This window comes from Cricetulus griseus, chromosome 2, assembly GCF_003668045.3.
Source record: "Cricetulus griseus strain 17A/GY chromosome 2, alternate assembly CriGri-PICRH-1.0, whole genome shotgun sequence".
In the NCBI taxonomy this organism is placed as follows: Eukaryota; Metazoa; Chordata; class Mammalia; order Rodentia; family Cricetidae; genus Cricetulus; species Cricetulus griseus.
Window position 1 is genome coordinate 440,614,705 of NC_048595.1, and position 16,313 is coordinate 440,631,017.

At 48.0% G+C, this 16,313-nt stretch overlaps 1 protein-coding gene across 2 annotated transcripts in view; it reads left to right on the forward strand.

Moving 5' to 3' along the window:
• The first annotated feature begins 7,728 nt into the window (after window positions 1–7,728).
• The window catches only part of Sh3bp4 (SH3 domain binding protein 4), a 78,620-nt gene continuing 70,035 nt past the window's right edge, over window positions 7,729–16,313 (forward strand). For both annotated transcript variants that reach the window (XM_027397504.2, XM_027397505.2), the window contains exon 1: window positions 7,729–7,992. The gene's annotated coding sequence lies outside the window, so the exon portion shown is untranslated. The remainder of the gene's footprint in view (window positions 7,993–16,313) is intronic.

Consider the following 16,313-nt stretch of genomic DNA (forward strand, 5'->3'; position numbering starts at 1 on the left):
ATGAAATGTAAATGAGGAAATGCTAAAATCTAAATTATGGATCAGTGTCTCACCGTTTAATATGACAGTGAATGTACAAAGAAGAGTTCTGGACATAGCTCAGTGGTAGAGGGATTTCTTAGCATATTAGAGGTCACGGGTTTGATCCCCAGCACACACACATAAAGTGACAGTGAGAGATTTAAGAAATAAACATGTAGTCATCACAGCTTACTGCAAACAGTATGTCCTAGTCTTTCATCCCATGACAATAAAATAGGTAGCATTTTAAGCTGAATTTCATATTGGATTCATGCTTAAAATATTTATAGAATTTGTTTTCAAAGCAAGAAAGGTTAAAGAGTGTGGGGTGGTTCAGCCTCAGTTCTGAATTCTGAGACCTCAGCTGTGTCCCTTGGAGTCACATGTACAGTTAACCTTACTGCCATGGCTAGTGCTTTTTCAGGATTACAGCTGACTTTCATTGTTGTATTTTTGGAAGTGAAGTTGGAGTTTATTAAGAAAAAGTTTAACACAGATTTAAGTGTGGGTGTTCAGAGAGAGAACTGCTTTATAAAGGTTTTTCTTTTTTTTCTTTTTGTTCTTTGAGATAGGATTTCTCTGTGTATGTGTATGTAGCCCTGTCTATCCTGGACCTTGTTCTGTAAACCAGGCTGGCCTCAGAGATTCTCCTGCCTCTGCGTCATGAGTGCTGCAATTAAAAGCAGAAGTTACTATGCCCAGCTTAAAATAGTAACGTTTTAATTTTGCCATTCACTTATCCCTGCCTGAGATTGCAGGCACCTAGTTTATGTGGTACTGGGAATTGAACCTATGGCTTTGGGCGTGCCAGTACTTTACCAGCTGAGCTATGTCACCTAGTGTGTTTACTTGCTTATTTTGCTGTTGAACTTTTGTTTTTATTTTTTTGAAGATTTCTTTATTTATTATGTATGTGGTGTTCTATGTGCACATATGCCTGCAGACCAGAAGAGGGCATAGGATCCTACTAGGGATGGTTGTGAGCTGCCATGTGGTTGCTGGGAATTGAACTCAGGACCTCTGGAAGAGCAGTCAGTGCTCTTAACCCCTGAGCCATCTCTCCAGCCCTTGCTGTTGATTTTTTTTTTCCCCAGACAGGGTTTCTTTCTCTGTGTAGCTTTGGAGCCTATCCTGGCACTCGCTCTGGAGACCAGGCTGGCCTCAAACTCACAGAGATCCGCCTGCCTCTGCCTCCCGAGTGCTGGGATTAAAGGCGTGCGCCACCAATGCCTGGCTGCTGTTGAATTTTTAAGGCAAGGGCTTGCTTTGTAGCCCAGGCTAGCCTCAAACTTGAGGTTCTCCTGCCTCAGCCCCTGAGTGTTAGGATTATATATGCGCTCCAACACACCTAGCTCACAGCTGGCTCTTTAAACAGTAACTAATAAAGGATAAACTATAATATTAGGCTGTTATTAATCTAACTTTCTACTTAAAATATTAGCCTAAGAATTATGTAGATACATTTTCAGTTTAAAACTAACAGTTTTAAATAGACAGTCTCTTAATGTGGATTTTAGGCAGAGGGCTATTTGTTACCGAAGGAAAGCCGGAGTTTTTAAGAAGAAAACAACTTTGTCTTCAGTCTTCTTTCCCCATGCTGGCTGGGGAACGGATGTAGGGCTGTGCCTGGCATTCTGGGAGTTTGAGGGCAGACAATCTCTCTTAACACTTGAAGCTGTAAATTTCTTTCTTTAAAATAAATAAATAAAAACATTTCTTTTTGTTTTTAATTGTGTGTGTTTGTGCGCACGCACACACGCGTGAGTGTTTGTGGAGGCGCCTGTGGAGGCCACAGGTGTTATATCCCTTTGGAGCTGGAGTTACAGAAGTTGTGATCTGCCTGATGTGGGTACTGGGACCTGAACTCTAGTCTTCTGGGAGAGCAGTACATGCTCATAACTGTTGAGCTCTCTCTCCAGCCTCCAATTTGCAGTTCTTTTCATTCACTGGGTGAAGCAATTTCTTTTATATAATGGATAACAACTGTAGGCTGTTATACGTATAACTTTCTCCCTAGATATTATTCTATGACTCGTTTTTTCCTGCTGGAAATGTATCAGATCTTATATGCCTTCAGACCTTCTTTAGCTAGGCTACATATGCATTGTTATTTATTCTTTGAGAACCTAATACATGCATACAAGGAAATATGATCATATCCATATTCCATCCCCCTGTTAACTCTCCCCAGGTCTCCCTCCTCACTCAATATCCTCTGCTTTAGCGCTTTCACTAACTCACTAAACCAGTGAGCATTGTCTATCTATCTGTTCATGGGTGGGGACCATCCAGTGAGAAAGGGGCAACCCACCAGCGGTGAGGTAACACCCCCAAAGAAGAATGGCTCTTCCTTCCTAGCAGCTCTTAACCTACCCTGTTTTGCCCTCCGCACCACTGTTTTGGTCCTTATTGATTTCATTCCTGTAGAGAAATATTATCCTTTTTATTTCATGGCTGAGCACATCTTCTAGTAGATGGAGAGATGCTTTATTGATGGGCTGCTTCTGATTCCTGAGTAGTCATTCCCTTGTGTGAAGTGTGTTTTTCAGGGGGCCGGAGTGTGATGGCATAGCAGAGAGTATCTGCAGAGCTCAGGACAGTTAAGAGCCACTTGGCATTGCTCTTGTCTGAGCTGACGTTCCTGGGAGTGCATTAGTTAGTGGCTCAGCTGATGGCTGAGTACTCATCATGGACCACAGGCAGCAGTGTTTGGAGCAGATGGGACACTACTGTGTTAGTAATAGGCATTCTATGTTGAGTGTTCTTTTTTCTGCATCTCACTTTCCTGGACCCAAAAGTCAGAAGCCAGTTACTTCCGCATCCATGTAACAAACTACATAATGGGGGCGGGGGCTGGAGAGATGGCTCGGTGGTTAAGAGCAATGGCTGTTCTTCCAGAGGTCCTGAGTTCAATTCCCATCAACCACATGGTGGCTCACAACCATCTATACAGTGGGATCTGATGCCCTCTGGCATAAAGTCATACACGCAACATAAAATAAATACATAAATCTTAGAAAAACAAAGACAAAAACCAAAAATACCTACTAGGGTACTTTGAGTAGAAGGGGAGAGGTTAATTTTGACTCACTGTTTCAGATCAGAAAGCTGGTGCAGCTTAGCTCCTGGTGCAGGGAATGCAGGAGAGGCTGGTTAACATTGTGGGTGGTCAGGAAGCAGAGCAGAAGTCAAGAACCTGGGGCCAGGCTCTCACAGGGAAAGCCCTATCCTTACTGACCAACTTCTGCCAGCTAGGCCGTATTCTCAAAGGTTCCGTAGCTTTCCAAAAAACAGCACCACTAAGCTGGAGAACAAGGGTTCAAAATGTGATTCTTTGGTGTTAAATTTCAGACTCGAGATGTAACAACATATGAGGCATCCCCCAAGGGCAGATTCGCAGCACACAGAGTGTGCTACGCAGAGCTCACTCACTGTCTTGGACAGTGTCGCTAACTTGTTTCCTAAAAGCAAAATAGACCTCCCTTTGAAAAGGAGATTTCTACTTGGAGTTTATTGGAGAACCCAACTCATTCACTTAGATTTAATGTGAACCAAAGTATCATTTGTCAGAATATGTGCATGCAAACGATAGGTTGCATCTGAAAGTGGTGTGCTGTGTGCCCAGCACTCCGCTAAGCGATATCCACACATTATCTCAATTAATCCTTGCAAGCGTGACATCTATCTCTATTTTTTTACATTTACTTATTTATGGGAAGAGGGCTATGCCTGTGTCATAGCATAGGTATAGAGGTCAGAGGTCAACTCCTTCCACTATGTGGGTTCCTGGGATTGAACTCATGCTGTCAGTGCTTTTACCTACTGAGCCATTTCACACTTGCCCAACGGCGGCGCCTATCCTAAGATGAGAAAACAGGCACAGGATGGCATGGCTTCATGTTACCCAGCCACCAGGTGCTAAGTTGGCATTTGAGCCAGGACAATCAAACTTTCCAGCCCACCACTCTTTCATTACATGTTTTATGTGTACATCTGTGGAATATTCTTTTACACTGCGTGAATATATGTCACCGATTGGTTTAATATAGAAACTGACTGGCCAATAACTAGACAGGATACAGTTAGGTAGAAGAAGCAGACTGAGGACACTGGGAAGAAGAGGGCAGAGTCAGAAGAGTCACCAGCAAGACACAGAGAGGAAACAGGAAGTGTGAGATAAAAGAGAGGTAATGCCTTGTAGCAAAATGTAGATCAATTAGATAGGTTAATTCAAGTTGTAAGAGCTAGCTAGTAACAAGCCTAAGCTATCAGTCAAGCACTTATAATTAATGTTAAGTCTATGTTCATTTATTTTGGAGCCAGTGGTTCTGACAAAAACTATGCCTACATAATATATATATATATATATATATATATATATAATCAAATTAATATATGTGTATGTATTTGAGTCTACATAGCCTTACAACGAGTTTCTACAGATAAGCAATCCACCGTCATCATGAGACTTTAAGAGAAGGTTTCATGTAGGATCAATGTTTACATTTACACCACACTTCTCTCTAATGTTTTTGTTTTTGTTTGTGTTTTAAGACAAGGTCTCATGGATCTAGGCTGGCCTGGAGCACACTCTTTAAGAGAAGCTGACCTTGACCTCCTGATCCTCCTGCCTCTATCTCCCAACTGATGGGATTACAGGTCTTGGAATTCTTTAGTCCTTCAGACAAATGCACTATTCTTAAACTGAGAAACCCAAGTTTTGACTTTTGCTGTCATATTTGCACCAGTAACATTCAAAGAATACTTGAACATAGTAACTGCTTGGGTAGCTCATTTTCCTCTTCCTTGTTTCTTAAAGAGTTTTAAAATAAGGGCAAGTCAGAAAAGCTGGCGGATTCACAAAGCACGAGTTCAGCAGGAAGCATATCTAGAGACTTCATTCCTTCCAGAACACACAATGCTTCACAGATGGCTTAACCTAAACACGGTGTTCTCTCTCCCTGGTTTAGTTCTCCCGAAGTCAAATCTGACTTAAGGCAGAAAGAAGCTGACTTCTCTTCCTCTTCCTTTTGCTTCAAGACCCTGGATTTGGACCATTCCTCGCCCAGGAGGCCGGCAGAGGAATGTACCACATACTTGGTTTGGCCAGCTGGATACCACAGCCCATGTGCCTCTACAGTGTTTAGTTCATTCATGTTGCTGTCTGAATTTCTGCCCAGCTCCAGCCTCTGATTTGTGGTGTGTCTCCGACCTTTGCTTCCCAGCAGCCAGGGCAGTGCCTAGATCACACTTGGGCTTTCTTCCTTCACAGCTCTTTTGTATCCCCTGAGCTTTTCATCAGTGCAGCTGAGGAGCTTTTCATGTGCTGGCCCATTCGCAGTGTTTCAGGACTCCATCTTTTTGTTCTTTTGATCATTTACAACTCGCCTGTGGTTTTCAATGTTTCATACGTATTTCTTCTTCCCAAACAGAATCAGTCTTGCTGTAGATACTAAACTGTCCTTGAATTCACAATCCTCCTGCCTTATGTTATCAAATACTGGGATTACCGTATGTGACACCTAACCCAAAAGGTCTCTCCCCACCCCACCCCCTAGACAGTATCTTTTTTTAGGTGGTGGTAGCACACGCCTTTAATCCCAGCACATGGGAGGCAGAGGCAGGCAGATCTCTGTGAGTTCAAGGCCAGTCTGGTCTACAGAACTAGTTCCAGGATAGCTAGAGCTGTTACACAAAGAAACCCTGTCTCTAAAAAAACAATTTTTTAAAAAAAGTTTTATTCATTTTATGTAAATGAGTGTTTTGCCTGAGTGTATGTCTGTGTACCACTCCTATGCCTGGTGCCCATGGGAACCAGAAGAGGGCATCAGATCCCCTGGAACTCCAGTTAGATATAAGGTTGTAAGCTGCCAAGAGGGAGCTGGGAATTGAAGCTCAGCCCTCTGGAGGAGCAACCCATGCTCTTAAACCACTGATCTATCTTTCCAGTCCCCAAGACAGGGACTGACCTGAGTTTACTATGCTGTGGAGCATGACCTCAAACTTTTGACCATCCTGCCTCCACCTACCTTCCTTGACTTCAACCTTGAGTGAAGACTTCTTCCACCACATCGTCCCATTTGTTTAGTGCTGAGGATGAACGCAGGCTTTATGCATGTTGGGCAAGCACTGGAACTGAGCTTTGTCCCAAGCCCACACTCATTTCTATTTTCCCTCTCTCTGCTAGATGCTAGTCTTTTGGAGCAGCAGTAATACAACTGGCTAATATTTAGTGACGGCTGCTTTGTGCTAGGCACTCTGCTGAGACTTATGCTCTGCGTTTAATTTTCATACTCATATAGGTTAGCCAGTCACAGAGAGGCCAAGCCTTTCCAGTACAGTAGGCTGGTTCCTGACGTACCCTCCAGTCTGGATGCTTTTGTCCCCTCCCCTTCCACTCAGGCTAAGCAAGGCTTTACCTGAACCTTCAGGACACTGCTTCCTTTCCGGTTTACAGCTACATTTTAGGAGTAATTGTAATCATTTCCATGTTCTAAGAGAATATTAAATCCCTAGATTGACCCGTTTGTCTACCCAAATCCACCAGGATTGTACCTGGAGTGGAAAATATATAATTCCTCTCAAGAGAGGCTCCCAGATCCGAGTGTAAGGGTTGTCAAGAGGAGGATATGGAACATGGATAAGACTCAAAACTACTGGCTGGAATATCAACGGCAATGCACCCCATGTGATCTTGACAGATACGACAATCTGTGTTAACGTCTGAAGTCACTTTGAAAATAAAAACGGTATCTGTCTCCGGCGGTGACAGTGAGGATGGACTCAATGGGTTGCTGGATTTGGATCTGTGACATTAAAGATGCGCTTGTTCTGGTCTCCAAGTTGCAGCTTCCATTCCCTGCCACTCATCACCGCGGCCAAAGGCTGGTTCGACCTCTCTGAGGCAATCAACCCTACAAAACCTCTGTCCACTCCGGTGAGATGACTCAAGAGAGCAGCCAAGCGTGGGCTTTTTGCTCCATTGCCTCGCAGTGCGTTCATTCACTGAGCTCGCACCGTGCGTCTACTTCTGTGCCAGTGGAGCCTGGGCAGAGGAAGTGTAAAAATGCTGACACGAATTGAGTTTCCAGTCTGCCTAGCGGGCAGCTCTGCTTCCTTTGTAGTTGTTCCCTAGCAGAGTTTTTTCTCCGTCTAACTGCTTAACCACTGCCTTCAATAAGCATGATTCTGGGCGGGAGAACTGGAGGCTCCCCCAAAACCTAGCATAGGACTCTCCATTAGACAGTCGTTGGCGCATCCTCTGGGTCCAGGGGCAAAGTCCCGAAAGGCCCCAACCCTGCTTCCTCAGCCGGCGTGGTTAAGGAGGAAGACAAGGAAGAGCGTTGGCGGGAATCGCACCCGGCGATCTCAAAGATCAGCGGCTCGCTTGGCTCCGCCCCACCAGGACGCCCCACTCCCTGCAGCCAGGCCCCGCCTTTGCTAAGCACTGCCCTCCCGCAGCTCCAGGCTCAGCCCCTACTGGCTCCAGCCTCTCATTGACCACGCCCCTCCGAGCACGCCCCGCCCACGTTAGCCCCGGCCTCACCTAGACCCCGCCTCTCCGCCCGAGACTCGCCCCTAGCGTGAAGTTCCGCCCCGGGTCTTCTGCGCCCCAGCCTGGGCTTGACCCCGCCTCTCGCTCCCGCTCCGCCCCAGCCTTGGCCCCGACCCGCCCGCGGTGTCGGCTTGCGCTCCGCCCTCCTCGCGCCCGCTGTCTGAGCCCGGGACCCGCCCTCACTCGCGTCCTGCCCGGGCCCAGACCACCTCTGTGCCCGCGGGCAGGGACCAAGCGCTCCGGGCTGTCGCGGCGTCCGGGCGCCTCACCACCTCCGCCCCTCGATCTCCGCCGCCGCCCCGCCGCCGCCGCCGCCGCCGCCGCCCGCCGTGGTTCCCGGAGGTGCGCGCGCCCCGGCCGGGCGAGACCCGCACGACGAGGGAGCCTCAGGACCGGCTGGGCGCCATGCGAACCAGGTAGGCGCGGCGAGAAGCCCGGGGCCGGACGGCTCACCCTACCCCCGCGCGCGGTGTGGCTTCGGGCTGCATCCCAGGCGCAGGGGCGCGGCCAGCTCGGAGCAGCTCCGAACCCCTAGCGCTCCGTGTGCCCTGCCCTCTGTGGTCCTGGCGCGGCCCGGGCTGCCGATCGTGGTCTCTAGGGCCTGGGGCGCAGGGAAGGCTGAGAGGGGTCGCGGCGCCGCCCGCTCTCAGTTCTGGGGTGGAGCAAAGGGCGCGCGGCTCGGTTAAACTTGGTGACAATGCACATTTCAACTTCTTCGGAAAGCCATCCCGGAGGATGAAATTGAAAACTCCGGTTTCTGTCTTGGAGATCGAGTGACCAAGCACCCTCGAGGTGACAGCGCCAGGGTGCGCGGGTGGGAGCGGCTGGGATAGAGGAGCGTTGTTCTGCAAGTACTGTTTACCAGGAAGCCGCCCTGAGCCCCCGAATTTGTCTTGTTAGAGGGTCCCAGTTTGGGGGGCGGGAGGCTCCTAGCTGGGATCTGGAGGTGCAGTGTGCAGGTTTGGGGGTCTTCGCGGTGCGGACTAGGAGCTGGCTGCCTGGCGCTGGTCCTTCCCGGGTATGGGATGCAGCACGGGAGGAACAGTGGAGAGCTGCCTGGCCGCTCTGCCTAAACAGAAGGTTGTGGAGCCTCGTGGATCAATGAGATTTGAAAGGGAATAGCGTGCTGGGTTTTATTCATGTTTATTCTTCTCTTGTTAGCTCGGCTAGCTGATTGGTGTTCTGTGGTGTTCTGTAATTTAGCAGCAGAAATAAGTTCGCATAACTTTTGCTCTGATTATAAAAGCAATGAGTGTCCAGAGCAGAAATAAACAATACAAGAGACCCACGCTGATCCCACAATTGTCGGGGCGGGAGGGGGGCGTCACAGCCTTGTAGATTTAATCGTTGAATTATACCTGGCACCTTTTTGCATAATTCCGAAAAAAACCTTTGCATGAAACCATCCCCTCCCCACTCCTCTGGTTGTCTCCAGTGTCCAAAGTTTGTTTTTTGGGTTTTTGTTTGTTTGTTTGTTTGTTTGTTTGGCGTTCCTTACCACAAAGGCTGTTTCTGATACTCACGAGTGCTGGGGTTTTCCATGAGATGGTGGGTCCAGATGGAGAGGAGAGACCCTGTACCTCAGCCCTGTCGGTGGTTTTGCCCGAGCCTTGTAAAAATGACAGTAATGATTCTCAATCTGCTTCCTAGGCCACCATAAAAAAATAATGGGTGGTTTGTGGAGCGTTTTGGCATCCTTGGATGGACAGCGGCTGTATTTCAGTGTGCTGGGGAGCATTTAGCTGTTCTACTGTGTCATTCAGTAAAACAGGCTACCTGGAGCTTTGTTTGCTACCCTGTCCTGGAAGCAAGATCCAGGCAGGCCCCAGGGATCCCAGAACACACTCCTATTTCCCTGTTGGTGCAGGCCAAGTCCTTCAAAGCTTGGGAGTAGCTGAGGTTCTCAAGGCTGCTTCCTTCCAGCACCTTCTGGACTTGGGTGGGGGTGTCATGGGGCATTGGTGCCTGGTACATGCAAAGCTGTAGGATGTCCTGTAAAATGCTGCCCGGAACATCCTCCAAGAGAGAACAGTTGGTTCTGGGAGGACGAATGAAGTGAACAACCTGGTTTCCCAGAGATTTGTTTTATGTCTCACGTGTTTACCAACTGAACAATGACTGTCTCCGAAGCCGGCCGCAGCAACGCCAGCAAGGTCTCTGTGGACTTTCCTTTCTTTCCTGTTGTCCCCAGGTCCTGGCACCAGGCTTTAATGTTCTTAAAGAACAATTAACAGGGACCCAGACAGAGAGGTGAGGCCCACAGGCTGCCTTTTGTCCTCATCCTGTCTCCCCGCCAAGAGCAAGGCTGGAAGATTCTCTTCATGTCACTGGTGACCCTCTGATAGTTTCGTTTTTACTAGTACTTTGATGTGGCCTGGGTCTGGTTGCAGATGTGAGCACAGGCGCAGGGGCTTGGAAGGGTCCAGAAATCTGCCTGGATAAATTGTTGATAAGGGATCCTTCATTCCTGCCATTGTTAATAGAAGTTATGCTGCTAATTTTCTGGGTGGAGGTAGAAGTGTGGTGGGGTTGTCTTCCTGAAATTTCTCCTTTGCTGTTTTCTAATCCAGCAGCAGGCTGGAATTATTCCCCTCTGGGCTGTTTGCATAGACTTTCTTTTTATTCTCGTGTTGGTTTCTAGTCTGATAATGAGATAGGAGAATGAATGATGAATGGGGTTTACGCCCTCGAATCCTGGGAGGCCTCCTGGGTTTGAGTCCTCTGTTCCCAGCCAATTAAGAGCCCTTGGCTCTCTGAAACCTTGTGGGAGGGGTGTGTGTGTGTGTGTGTGGTGTGTGTGTGTGTGTGTGTGTGTGTGTGTGTGTGTGTGTGTGTGTGTGCACACCTCCTGGAGGATAAGGCCATTGGTGTTTCTCTGACCAGAAGGAGGTCAGAGCCATTGTGTTCCTAACTTTCAGTCCTGGCTCAGGGCACAGCATCGTAACTCACTGTTGGAATCAGCAAGTGGATGGCCTTCCCATTGCTTTGTTATTTTCAGGTTTGACACCTGTATGGGGTTGTATTACCATCTTTCTCCTGAGACTTGGAATCAGATCCATGGGACATTTCCCAGGGCCCTAGAGATAAGCACCAAATTTTCTTTGTCCCAAGGTTACAATCTGACAACCACGGATGGGGATAACCAGCAGATAGCCATGCTCACCACACATGCACTGGCTCCCGCAGCCCTGGGCTAACCCCATTTCCAACACAGCTTCTAGTGGCTTCACATAGGTCCTGGCTCCATAGAAACTTGCACAACACAAGCTCTACAGCTGCCCCTCTTTGAGCAGTGACAGGAAAATTATTGGCCAAACCCCAAGACACCCAGGGAACAATGCATGTACATTCCATGTCCTCCAAGAAGCCTTGGCCAGCTATTTAGCAGGCCCCAGGGCATGTGTGTTGCATAACTCCACACCCCAGGCATGGAAGCCAGCTCCCGGGAGGAGATGTGAGCCTCTAGAGGGCAGAGATTGCCCAGTATTTCAGAAATGGAGCATTTGGGGTTGAGTTTAAGAAGGGAGAGGTGACATCCTGTATAGACAGACCATCTAGTCTCTTGCCCACTTGCCAGGTACTCTACACTTTCAACTGTCAGCAAGCTATGACGCCACTCACAAGAACTAGACATCTGTTGTGTAACAGTTTCACCTCTCTTGCATCCTGTAGGGAAGCTTCTTAAACAGGAAGGTAAGAAACTCAAAGTAGCTTCAGGAAGTCCCTGAAACTGACCAGATTCACTAGGCCCTTTTCCAGAGTAAGCAATAAAGCCTAGGGTCCCTCTGCCCAGAGTCGCTGTCAGACAAGCCCAGCTGCAAAGAAGACTCTGCAATCAGAACAGCTGCCTGGAAGAAGCAGAAGCCATCCTTGCTGCCTGGAAGAGGTTTAGACCAACTGATTTACTTAGAAAGGACTCCCTTCAACATGTTGAGCTGCCTGCAGGCTGTGCAGTGTCCTCCAGATCCCCAGCTTTTGTGAGCTGCCACCCATGCTGGGGTGGCCCTTGGTGTTGCAGCTGTCTTTGAGTCATTTCTGCTCACCCATGCTCCTGTAAGTAACCCCAATGAGACTCATTGGCTCACCAAGATGGGCTTTGGTGGTATTTATACTTTGTTCTGTCATGGGCTCCCTATCTGGGGTGAGTAGACATATGTAGTGTCTCCCTAGGAAAAGCCTTGCACAACAACATCACACTGAGGTCTCCAGTGATGCTTTCTGTCTTTTGGAGTCTTCCTGTATGCACTTTGGGGAGTTCACAGTATTAACTGTTGTTGACAGGAAGGCTGGCAGAATCTTGCTAACGCTTCCAGGATGCCTCAGCTGGGATTTGAACCGGGATCCGTGTATTCCAGAGGCCTCCATCACTCCTCACAGAGTACTGAAATTAAATTAGCAAAGCGCTCCCAGTCATGCATTTGGGGGGTGTTAGGAAACAGGCATGGAAATAGCTGGATGCCGTCTTTCTTACAGTTATAAACTAGCTCACACGCTGAAGGTGACGAAACCTCAGCCTTGTGGAAGACAGCCAGTGTGCACCTTCACTCCTGCAGTGTCCTTACCCTGCCTGCCTGCAGGGCAGAGTGGAAGATGTGAGGTTCTGCAGTGGGGAAAAGTCAGGCAGAGTCAACCAGAAGCCTGCCCTTGTACCACTGAGAGAGGTGTTCTGGGCTGATGACATCACAAGAATTAAGATTATAGGAAGGCTGTTAAGTACACGTAAGATAAGGATTCCACCTTCCTTTTTACAGCCAAGTAAATGACACACTAATGAGATTATTCTTATCTACTCAGTGGAGACTTGTCCCAGGAGAACTTGGTGGATGCCTGTTAGCCCAGCTCTTCTGAGCACATTGAAAAAAAATTTTTTTTATGCCTCAAAATTCTTTCAGTCTCCTGGCCACCGTGAAGATCTTAGATCTCAGGACCCTCCTGAAATCTGAGGGCCTGTTTACCCAGCCTCTGGTGTAGAGGCTAGGAGCCAGGTGTGTGCTGGGAACCTGCTTCAGGGGAGAACAAAGAGCCTGGTTGGCACCATCTGCCAATTTCTGTGGTGTAAACACTCCCACCCTGGCTGATTTTAAGCTCCCAGCGTGGGCTGGCAAAATTCCTGCACGTTTAACCATATGTGGGAGCCAGTGGGGCTGGGGGGGGAGCGGGGGTGGGGGGAGAAAAACCTGATTCCAGCTTACCTGGCATGTGCTGAGCCTCTCCACTAACCCTTTCAGTGAGTGACATAGTTGCCTACCTTGGGCAGGGTCTGCCTGGAAGCAAATGTTGCAAAGGGTTTTGGGGATACTGTGCAACCTAATTTGACCAGCAAGGGGTCTTCAAAACCCAGACTGCTTTAAAGTCACTAGGGAGCTTAAAATGTGCTTTCCACTCCCACAGCTAAATCCATTAGTAATCTCTCTGGGTGTGGGCCTCCAGGTCTACAGTGTGTGTGTGTGTGTGTGTGTGTGTGTGTGTGTGTGTGTGTGTGTGTTTATAATCTAAGAAGTTACTCACTTAAAAAAAAAAATCTATTTATTTATTTTGTCTGCATGTATGTGTGTGCACCACATGTGTGCCTGCTCCCAAGGGTGTCAGAAGAGGGTGACCAGTTGGTCCTTTTAAGATTGGAACTACAGGTGGTACCACCATGTCTGTTCTGGGAACCCAGGCCCTGTGCAAGAGCAACAAGTGTAAACACTGAGCCATCTCTCCAGTTCTCTGCCTTACCTTTTAAGACCTGGGCTGGTTGGCCAGTGAGCCTCCCTGGCCTTGGAATTCCAAGCATGCACTACCATGATGAGCTTTTTTAGTGGGTTGTGGCCATTGAATTCAGGTCCTCCTGTTTTCCCAGGCAAGCACTTTACCTACTGAGTGGTCTCCCCAGCCCATCTGGAACTTTCAAAAGTGCCCAGGTGATGTTCACATGAACCCAGGCTGTATACCACTGATATATACAATGAGGAATTTGCATGAGAAAAGAATTGAGCAGGCAGCTTGGGGTGAGACAAGGCCAAAATCCTGAATTTGTATTGTGTGTGTGTGTGTGTGGGGGGGGGCATTGATGTTTTCCCTGGTGAAATTGATTATTCAGGGACGTGCTACGTTCTTGGGGGAGGCAGGCAGAGATCAGTTTTCCCAGCTGCCTCTTGACGTCTTGTGTGGCCCTGATCCTCCTGCCTCTACCTCCCCAACACAGGGATTATAGCTAAGATTATAACTACACCTGGCTGTAGTTAACAGTGTTTGATCACAGGGTAATGGTTCAGTTTTGGTTGCTTTTTCTGGTTTGGATCTTGCATGATAAAGCAGAGGAAGGGAGGCCCAGCAGCCTTCCTGGGGCCCATGTTGGTCAGGAAGACATCTTCAGCCCCAACCAGTTGTGGTTAGCAAGACATTGTTAGCTCCAGCCAGCTATGGTTAACAAGACTTCTTCAGCCCCAGCCAACTATGGTTAGCAGGTCGGGTTGGGAAGAGGCATTGGAGTCCCCTGGGTATAGTAGTGAAGGAGACACCAGGTCACAGGCGGGGGAGAGAAGGACCACAGGAGAGGGGACAGACCTGGGTTCTTCTCTGCTTTGGGGGAGGAAGGGCTCAGGAGACTTACTGTAAGTCACTGGTGACTTGGGTCACAGATGAAGGTAAACAGGCTAAGCGTGTGCCAATGCAGAAGCAGGTAGGGATCAGGTGCTGTGTGGGAAAAGGGGACTGAGAGCCCCAGGACGAAGGCCTGGAAGCATCTGGGTTAGGCCTGAAGGAGCTGTGCTAGTGAGATAGAGGGGAAAGTTCTAGGACAAAGGAGAACAATCACTGGTAATAAAATAAGCAGGGCCGGGCAGTGGTGGCACACGTCTTTAAAATTCCATTACTTGGGAGGCAGAGGCAGGTGGATCTCTGTGAGTTCAAGGCCAGTCTGGTCTACAAAGCAAGTTCCAGGGCAGCTAAGACTGTCTGTTACACAGAGAAACCTTGTCTTGAAAAATTTAAAGAGAGAGAGAGAGAGAGAGAGAGAGAGAGAGAGAGAGAGAGAGAGAGAGAGAGGACCATCACTTGAGGGTGAGTGGAAGGACAGAATGGCAGGAGCCAGGTGTGGGCCAAAGGACTCTCAGAAGTTCTGGCATCACAGGGGCAATAGGATTGAGGGTCCTGGGGAAGGAGTGAGAGAGGCTCTTCAGGACCAGTGGGCTAAGAACAACTCCCAGGCACCTAACCAGGTATTTTACATTTGTAGGTTTTTGTGTAACTTTTGGGGAGACCTGGCGGGGACTCTTGTTTGAAGGACATCATTCATGGATACCTTTGTCCCCCAGGTCTAATCAAGCCTCTCTGAACAGAGCTCCCCTAGCTTTCCAGGGTCAAGAGCTGCCCTGTAGCCTTTATCTGTCTATCCAGTGTCCTTTGCCTTTATGTGTATGTGTGTGGTGGGGGGAGGAGTAACATACCTATGTGTGGACGCACATATCTGTACAGGTGACCATGCACTGTATGTGCATGTATTTGTGGAAGCCAGAGGACAGCCTTGGGTATTATTCCTCAACATCATCTCCTTGGTTTTAGTTTTCCGAGACATTACCTCTCTGTCTCTGACTGCCTAGTACTTCAATTTTAAGTGTGTGTTGAGCTTTTAAGTCTTATTGGGAATCGAACTTAGGTTGTTTACTGACTGAGCTTCTTCCCTGCCATCCTTATACTTTACAATCCATGCATCTTCCATGTACAGTAGGCTTTCAGCCACAGCATGCTAGATGTGTGTGTGTGTGTGTGTGTGTGTGTGTGTGTGTGTGTGTGTGTGTGTGTGGTGTATACCAGCCAAGTAAAACACAGTAGTGATTTTGTCCCACCATAAAGTGATAAGCCTAATTTTCTCTTCTTAGGCATCTTGGCACTCTAACAAACACTTAGAATATATGACCAGAGTGATTTCTGACTTTAGTATTCTAGCTTATGAATAATAGTCAGCTTACTTGTAAATGCTGTCAAGTAGCCATCCCAGAGTTGTATGCAATTTAATTTTTAATCCAGACAGACATACCCTGCCTTTGTTTACCCGTGTTAGGTTATTGTTCTTTGTAAAGTGGCTTGACTATTCAGTCAGTCGCTTTAGGATACCAAGTGGTCCATGGAATACCTTAAAAAAAATTCAAGTGCATTTGAGCATTTGAAATTCACCTAGAATTATGGCTCTGACAGGCAGCAATGTCAAGAGTTTACCTGTGGCCCATGCATAAATAGAGTCAAGGTACCATGTAACGGTTGAGCAGGAAGCAATTGGTGGGTGCCGATGTAGAACATATAAAAATTTCATGTATTGTGCTGGCCCACAGCGTGCCTGTGTGCTCAGAGGGCGAGCAGAGCACAGCCCATAGTCCTGGCTGCTACAGCTTGCCCTTAGCCTCATTTCCCTCAGGGCATCCTCTCACAAAACTAGTGTTTTCTGGTTGTCGTGTTTCTTTTCAGAGATCTGTCCCTAAGGCCTTTGCAAGACCAGTTCTATTCCTAGCAGGTACTGGGGAGTCATACCTTTATGGGGGTGGTGCCAAGAAATGGCATTTGAATTTCGTCCATAGTGGAGGCAAAACTGTGGGCCACATCAGGACCTGACAGCCACCAGTCACTTCAGATCATTGATGCTTACAACTGCACACCTAGTTTCTCTCATGTTTCTAGCAGAATTGTTTGGATAAAGACAGAGGATATGCCACTGTTTGGCAACACCCATGACACCCACTTGAAATAACTGTGTGTT